This window comes from Neofelis nebulosa, chromosome 12 (assembly GCF_028018385.1).
Source record: "Neofelis nebulosa isolate mNeoNeb1 chromosome 12, mNeoNeb1.pri, whole genome shotgun sequence".
Lineage (NCBI taxonomy): Eukaryota > Metazoa > Chordata > Mammalia > Carnivora > Felidae > Neofelis > Neofelis nebulosa.
This window is the reverse complement of record NC_080793.1, coordinates 43,794,553-43,803,671: the sequence shown is the minus strand read 5'-3', so window position 1 is coordinate 43,803,671 and position 9,119 is coordinate 43,794,553.

Below are 9,119 nucleotides of genomic sequence, written 5' to 3'. Positions count from 1 at the left end.
GAATGTTAAACATACCAAGTATTTCTGGGGTAAATCCTCCTTGGTAATGATGCAGTTCCATTTGTATATATTTCTAGAGTTGATTTGAAAATAGATTATTGAAGATTTCATAAATAAAAAATATTTTTTCTCATTTAAAAAATCCTTTAAGATAATTGAGTGGTTAAAAAATAATGTGTCATGAAGTTTATGATAATGTAGAAGTAAAATATTTGACAATAGTTCAAAGGATGGAGTATATTTTTTATACTTTCATAGAGGTCATTTTATATGATGTATTATAATTTGAAGTGTAATTAAGATATATGAAAGATGCATGTTATGAAGCATAGCATAACCATTGAAACATAAAACAGAGGTAAAGCTAATTAGCCAATGAAGAAAAACAGAATTATATGAAATATTCAGTTAACCCAAAAGAAGGCTGTAAGGTAGGAAAAAAAAAGAGTTAAAAACCAGAAGGGTGAAATAAAACACAAATAACAAGATAATAGATTTAAGCCCAGTAGTACTGATAATTACATTAAATGTACATAGTCAGAATATTCCAATTAAAAGACAGAGATTGTCAAACTTGATCGAAAAGACCCAACTAGGGGCACCTGTGTGGCTCAGTTGGTTGAGTGTCTGACTCCTTATTTGGGCTCAGTTCATGAGATCTTGCAGTTCATGAGATCAAGCCCTGCATCAGGTTCTACACTGATGATGCGGAGCATGCTGGAGATTGTCTCTCTCTCTCTTTCTCTTGCTACCCCTCGCCCTCCCTCTCTCTCACTCTCTTAAAATAAGTAAAAACTTAAAAAAAAGACCCAACTATATTAGACAGGAAACCCACTTTACTCCCATGACACTCTAATTTTTACTTTAAACAGTCATATGCATTTAAAGAAAAGTAAGGGAAAAGTTAATTTCCCTTGATTGGAAGTTTTTAAATGTAATGAATTATATCATTTTTTTCTGTTATGCTTATTGTTCCTTATGTCTTGTTAAAGAAACATTTGCCTATCTCCACGTGGCACACAGATATTCGAGCAGAAGCCACATTTCCTCATTATAAACCCAGTGATATTGTCACTATACCATAGTGAAATTCTGCGTGTGTGAGTGCTATGTTCACTATCAAGCACCACACAAATGAATATAAAATGTAGTTGTTTTTAGGTATCCCTGGAATGTAACCATTTCAGGAGGTACCTTCAGTCAGTGGCCACCATGAGGTTAGGAGTTGTGCCCTCAGCAGCTGGACACTCCTGCTATGGGAGATTTCTAATCCAGGTGTCTGGCATCTATGAGTGCCTGCAACCTTTTTTGCCTGCCAGGACAGGGTTGGCAATGGCATATGCTAAAAGATGATCATTTGACTCTCTGTCTTCATTCTAGTCCTGTTCCCAAAGCCTCTACCATTTCATCAAACACATGGTAACACATAGCATGTATATGAATATGTAAAGCACAAGCTTGGATTAGTGTGCCCTTCTCCATTCAAGGAGTGAACATGAGCTAGATCTGGAAGTGGGAGGCTGTGGTGAGACAAGGAAAAGGTAAATGGAGAACATCCTTTGATGTACAGTTCTTATGAGTTCCTTTGGCTATAGTGTGGATTAGGTGTGTCAATGTCTGGTTTTCCAAATTGCAGTTTAACAGAGAAATGAGCTTCAGGTTTTTTCTCCATAATTTAGAAGTATATCTTTCTTCAAAAGAAAATTTTATATAAAACATTATTAAAAGATAAAATCTAATCTGCTCTGTAAAAGCAAGTAAATGGCTTAGATATCTACTCCTTACCCTCTGTGGAAGCCTTGGACGCAGCCTGAAAGGTTAGCAAAGATTATTTATTGTTAAGGCTGGGAAATAAATCTAGTTAAATCTACACTATGCTATGTTCATTTAGCTGGATGAGCCACTATAAAGCAAGCATTATATTCCTACAAACCTAACAAAGAAGATTGATAAATTTACCTTGATAAAAGTTTAAAATTGTGTAATGGCAAAAAAATTAGTCAAAGAGGATAGCAATCAAAGAAACAGATTTTCAACATAGAAATGACTAACTCCCATAGTTCACTAAGTGTTCATAAAAATCAGTAATTAAATGATGGGAAACCTTAAAAAAATAAGGCAAAGCACATAAGAGAGTTTATAGAAAAAATAAATGCAAATTGTAAAACAAAACAAAACCATGAAATGAAGCTCAACTTCATTCTTAATTAAGAAAATGCAAATCAAAGGAATGAGATACTACTCCCCTTCCTTCACATCAGATGGGGGAAAAAAATTAGTGTTTAACAGGGAACATTCCTCTTCCCCAGCAAGGGGAAGCTTTTGAGAGGGAAATTTAGCAGTATCTATGAAGCTAAAGATGACCTAGAAGTCCCTTTGTTCAGAATTTATTCTATGGGTATGCTTGCAAAAAAATTGCAGAAATAAATCTTTTGGGAGAGAGGGGGAATCCTTTCCTTTATACTCCTGATGCTTTTTCCTATGTTGGAGGGACTTACACCAGTATCAGACTGGCTCTTGATTTTGCTCCCTCATTCACTCCTAATCTTGTCTGTGAGTTTGGAAGCAGAGACAGCGATAGGTAGTTCTGCCCCATCCTTTCTCCCTTCTTTTGGAAGCTGCCTGCCTGCATGGAACACACATTCCACTGTGCCCCTCCATGTTGTAGTTTCGAGGTATGTATGTGTATAGGGGAAGAATACTTACTGAAATGTTCTAATTCTGAGTTAAATTATTAGAAAGTGCTGTTGCAGGCATTAATTAATTAATTAACTAAGAGAGGGAGGGGCAGAGGGAGAGAGAGAGAAGGGGGGAATCCTAAGCAGGCTCCACACTCAGCGTAACACGACACAGGGCTCAGTCCACGACCCTAGGATCATGACCTGAGCTGAAATCAAAAGTCAAACACTTACCTGACTGAGCCACCCAGGCACCCCATGTTGCAGACAATTTTCAGCCACATTCTCCATTATCAGGTTTACAGTGATGAAAGTAGCATTTTGGCCTTTGTATGCGTTAGTATTTATTGTATCTTTTATTTGGTTGAGAACTAGCATGAGACAAAAAAGATAAGCCTTGAGAAATATAAAAAGATTGGAAATTCAGGTATGAAAGGAACCATGGAAGTTTTTACCTTGACAGATTGATTCATGTGGACTTAAATCGGGTAATGGGCTACTTTTCTAGAGTTTTACCCCTGTTTTTAATTGGTGCAAGTGGAATCCATAGGTTTTAAGACTTATTTCACATGACATTTTGGCTTTAGCAAGATGAACCAGCTTATGGCATCTTTGTCCACGAGCTAATGGTTATTTTTATATGAGCTACACCAGACTTCCATAAGCACTCATGGGCACAGGAAAACACGGGCCTCAGCAAATGTTCCAGCCTCGACAAGCACACACACACCCCTATACCCACAGTACCCCCAGACAGCTAGTTTCGCACAAGAAGGATGATCTTTGCAATAAATCCTGTCTCTCTTACTTCCATATCAGTTAAGTGCCTATCTGGATATTAGTGATCTTAAAGGAACTGTAGGGTATGAATACTTTGGTCTTGGTTGCTAAGCAGATAATAAGTTAACACACACCAGAAACCCTAGTTCATTCAGTTATTTATGTATCTGAGGTAGAAGTAGAAATAAAGTCTAATCTCTATCAGAGGATCTTCTCCTCTGATCAGGGCACTCTTTTTTTTCCCCCTTATCTATGCCTATGGCTCCTCAGAGCATGTAGAGATAAGACAACACTACCATAACTCTTGTGTCAGTGTCCTTGCTCTGTGTATGTAACCGCCCTGCCTGAATGACCCTGTCCATAGTCTTCAAAGCCCAGATGATGTCTCTTCCTTGAAACCATTCTTGATTGCTAACACTTGACATCTTTCTTCTATGAGTAAGGAACTTCATAACGAAGAGTCTTGTATTCACTAATGTTTCTCATGTGTTTGCTTTAATTTATTACAGACCCTAAACACTGTGGGGGCAGGATTTTACTTGTACTTCTTCCCTCTTCTCCTTCTGCCAACAAATCACAGTGTTCTGTCAATCTATAAGTACCTTATGATGACTGGGTAGTTTATCATTTTATAATTGACCAGTTATAAATCTGATATTAATTAATCTTTGAAAAGTCAGAAGAAAATTTTAATTTCACTAACTCTCTCCAAAAACTATTTTTATTTTCTTCAACTGTATTACCTATCTTTCTTTGGTTGGCAGTCTCCTTGCAGACGTACACTGCATATAGTGTTCTGAATTCTACTCCCTGCCCCTTCCCATATCATCACGAATAACCCCATATATCTATGTAATCAAAATTATCATTTGTAATGTAGCTTATTAATAGTCCTTGGCCACTGTGCAATTTTCTTATTAAGCATAAAAATTATTTTTAGTTTCTTGCCATAATGTACAATTAACATTTTCAAATGTGTACCCTTTTGGCTTTGTTATATTTTGGAGATAAATTCCCAGGGTGTTGTCTGACTCATAATAAGTACTCAGTAAATGAATGCCATTGATTTTGTCCCCATTTTTGAGGAACTTTATGGGCTGAGTCAGTATAAAAGTTACTAATTTTATCTTTGGTTAACAGGTCTACCAAAAATAGGCTTACAAAGGCATTTATTTCTAAGCTCCATTGTCCAGCTTCTTCGGGAAATGCGGAAGCACTGGAATCAGTCTTCCAGGCTGTATGTTTTTCCCTTTGGAACCTCAGAGCATCTGATGTAACAGCAATAAAACCACCCATATTTAGCTTGCAAGGATGAAACTTTCTTTTTAAAAAATTTTTTTAAATGTTTATTTATTCTTGAGACAGAGACAGAGGGTGAACAGGGGATGGACAGAGAGAGAGGGAGACACAGAATCTGAAACAGGCTCCATGCTCTGAGCTGTCAGCACAGAGGCCGATGTGGGGCTCGAACCCACGAACTGTGAGATCATGACCTGAGCCGAAGTCGGATGCTTAACTCACTGAGCCACCCAGGCACCCCAAGAATGAAACTTTCATACAGAAAATCTTATAACCCAAATGTCGTTGTCTCAGGGCACATGGTGAACATAGACGTGTCTTCAGAGAAATATGTATTGGTCCCTCACATGCCTTTGTTTACAGTTCAGATTCTTCTGTCCATTAAAAAAATGCAGGATTTTTTTTTGTATTTATCATGGGCTTACCAGCCTCCCCTCCTTTACAAAAATAATCACAAACTATAAAACATGTAAGGATTGAAACAGAATGCATGGCACTCATATAAAGATGGTTGTGATTTAAGAGACAGGAAATGTAATTATGTGCAGCTGAAGTTCTTGTCCTTGCTTATGCAAGGGCACAGTAAATATAAAGTTGCCATACCCCAGGCAGTACAAAGTATTGCTGTAACTTGTTGAAGAGATATCAAGAATCAAATTTGAAGATCTCCTTTCCTGACATAGCACTTTGTGAACTGCCACAAATAGATTTGTATTTATTTTAGGTGTATGTTGTTCAATGAATGAATCAATGAATAAAAACCAGAAGTGTCCATCTCCAAAACTCATACGGTGATAGAGTATCTCTGTCCTTTACATCCAGGATTTCTGGGTAGTGTCTCCTTCCCATTTTGTTCTTTTAGGAATCCACCTTCATGTTCTGCAACTTATGGACTAAATGGGAAAGATAACCACTGCCAGCATTTCTAATGTAACTAATAAGGGAAAGGAAGAGGGAAGAGAAAGATGCAAGAACGCTCAAGTAGGTGCATCACCATGTTTCTACGGTGAGTCATGAGGCCACAACTGCTGTCTGCTATTTTCGTTTCCCATTATTAACCCTTCAAGGGTTTCTCTATCTAGTATTTAATATAGTTAGGGTTTCTTGCCTGGTATGGTAATTAAATATTATTTCTGAAAGACAAAGTTGGTGCTGGTCCTACTTATGTGTGGTTTGACAGGGTCTGCCCTTAACAGCAGAGTGATAGAGGAGGTGGTTTAGGGTATTCTCTGGGTTCAAAATCCTTGTGGCCCCCACTGTGTAGCTATAGCAACATTTTCTATAATTGTGAGCCGACCCCATGTGATAAGATATAAGATATATGGTTGCATAAGATATACAGTTCCAAAATGTCCATACTGAGACTCAGCTTTCATTTTGTGACAGTATTATCTGTGTCCCAGTAGAAGTGTTCCCTCCCCCCCCCCCCCCCATAGATGTTAAATCTGTGGACAAGTGGAGTGCTAAGCATGGGATCAAGTTGCAAACATTTTGAATGTGGGCCATTAAATGTATCATTAAGGGGTACCATTGGCACTTTGACCGTTTGGTTCCCAGATATGTTATTTTGGTTGTGGGTAAAAGACATGATATCTTGTCCTTAGTTCAGGTATATATACATATGTTGCAAGACTTCCCTTTACCTTTACTAGATATTTGCTCCCAGCTGGTACTACATCCATTTTCAGTGATCTATTTTAATATCCTCCAGTATCAGCTACTTTTGGATGATGACGCATATAATAAGATCTCTGGATCTAAAGAGGATTTAGGATGGAGGGCCTGGTTGTCACAAAATATTCCACTAAAGAATTTACAATTCAGTTGAGAGGTAAGTCATGGGAAGAAATTTGCCAGATGAAGGGAGGAAGGGGCAAAAGTGTTTTAGGCAGAGGAAGTAGAACATGCAAAGAACTTGTGGGGGGAGAAAGGATAGTGTGTTTGAGAAACATAAAAGTGGGTAACAGTAGAGCGAAGCACAGAGGTTGAATAAGAGAGAAGTATGAAAGGAAGTTTGGAGATGCAGGGGCCAGAGCATACAGAGCCTTATAGATCGTGTTAAGTATTTTTGGCATTTATCCTAAGCATGATGGGAAGCTATAAAAAATGTTCTCTGTGTGTGTGCATGTGTACAGAGAAGGGGAAAAGGTTTGACATAATCAAATTTGCTCTATAAGATGTTCATTGTCCTTATGGCATGGGAAATACATTGTAAGGGTGCCAAAAAGGATATAGGGAGAGTAATTGTGTGTGTTTAGGTGGGGGGGCACAACAATAGTATGAGAAAAAAATGGTGTTAGATGGGTGGCAATGAAGACTGGAATGAATGTTCTCTGGAATACTCTGAGATTCAAGAATTCTCTGGAATTCATGAAATTTTCAGAATATAATTGACTACGTGTAAATAGAGACAGTTTTCCAAGGAGGGAGAATACCAAAGGGTTAAATTTGGGACCTGAGAGGCTTGAAGATTTGATAGTGAAAGGAGGAGGATAAACCTGTAAAGAAGGCTGATAAAGAGATCATAGGGAGGAAACAAGGAGAGACTTCTGTTATGGAAGCCAAGGGACAGAAGTGTTTTAAGTGATGGGTGTAGTCAACAGTGTGAATTGTCAGTGAGAGAAGTCAGGTGATTTGCACACTGAAAAATGTCCCTTGGATTTAGCCTCAGAGGGGCACTGGTAATCCTCAGCAAAAGTTGTTTTGGTAGATAAATGTAGGTGGAGGAAAGAGTGAGAATTGAGGAAATAAAAACAAAGGGATAGCAACTAAGTATTTGAAGAATTCTGGAAGGAGGTAAAGGAAGAAAGAGATTGATTGCTGGGAAGGAATGTGGGTTAGTGGATAGAGGTGGTATATTTTAATGGGAGACTTCTAGGAGAAATGGCATTTGAGGGTCAACTGGGTGGCTCAGTTAGTTAAACATCCGACTTTTGATTTTTGCCTCCAGTCACAGTCTCATGGTTCCTGGGATTGAGCCCTGCATCAGGTTCTGCATTGACAGCACAGAGCCTGCTTGGGATTCTCCTTCTCGCTCATTCTTGTTCCTCCCATGCTTGTGCGCTCTCTCTCTCTCTCTCTCTCTCTCTCTCTCTGTCTCAAAATAAATAAACTTTTTTTTTTTAAAGAATATTTGGTAACGTAAATTTACTGAGATGGCTGAAGGATAGGATTTGAATAAGGAGGGGCCAGATAGCTCCTCTATTGTGACAAGACAGGTGCATTAGATGTGGGACTAGGAGTTTGGTAGCAGAAACCCAAGGAGTTCCCATGTGATGGCTTCCAATTTCTTAAAGTGAAGATTATCTGCTGAGAGTGAAGGGAAATGGGGAGAAGATGGGAAATTTGAGCAGAGTTTTGAAATTGCGATTAGGGAAGATGGAAGAGTGAGATGATCCTGAAAGGAAAAAAGGAAACAGCAGGACTGTTGGGCACTGTCGGCGATGATAAATTTATAGCATCTGAATAGGTAGGCTGAGGGGTAGATTATGGAGGATCCAGAGCTAAGTTCAAATGTATTTATCTAGTCTTGTGATTCTCAGACTTGTCCATCTTCCAGCGCACTGCCTCCCTTCCCATTCTCCTGGACTACTTACATTTCTTTAAAATCCCAACATATCTTTTCTCAAGTTCTTTGCTCATAATGTTCCTTTAGCCTAGAACATCTTCAACTATTTTTCACATGACTGTCTTGATATAGAAATGACTGAGGCCAGAAATCCTTCCTAGAATGGTCCAAGCCTTGTGTCCACTGTCTCTAATCTGCGTGCCTGTCCTCAAGTCATAACATCCAGACTCGTGTGTGCTTGTAGTCTCCCCCACTGGGCTGTAAACAATTCAAAGCAAGGAAATTTGCCTTCTTTAGCATGTCTCCTGGGCACCAACACAGGGTTCATTCATAGGACACACTCTGCAAATGGCTGGGGAGCCAATGATACATGGTCCTTCCGCTCACTTTGAGCAGGGCAGGGGGGAAGTGCATGATTCCTAGGGGTGCTACAGCAGGGGCATCTGGCCCGGGGTGAAGTCATTGAATCAGCAGGCTCCATGCTGGTGCTGGAGCCTTACATTCATATAGTTTGTTTCTGCCCCTGTTAACCTACATACAGTTACATGTATGCTGTACCCACACGTGTATCCCCAAATGCATGCAGATGTCTATACACCCAGATGGGCATACAATTTGCATTCTCTCTTTTCTCAGCTTTTACTTCTATCTCCTCCATCTGCCCCAGATTCCTTATGGAGTTATGGTTGTTTTCATACTCTTCATATTCATCTTGATCTCTTTCCCTCCCCTTATAACATTTCCCATATTCATTCCTCTGGGCCTTGTGCCCTTTCATTTTGTCTTTTATTTCT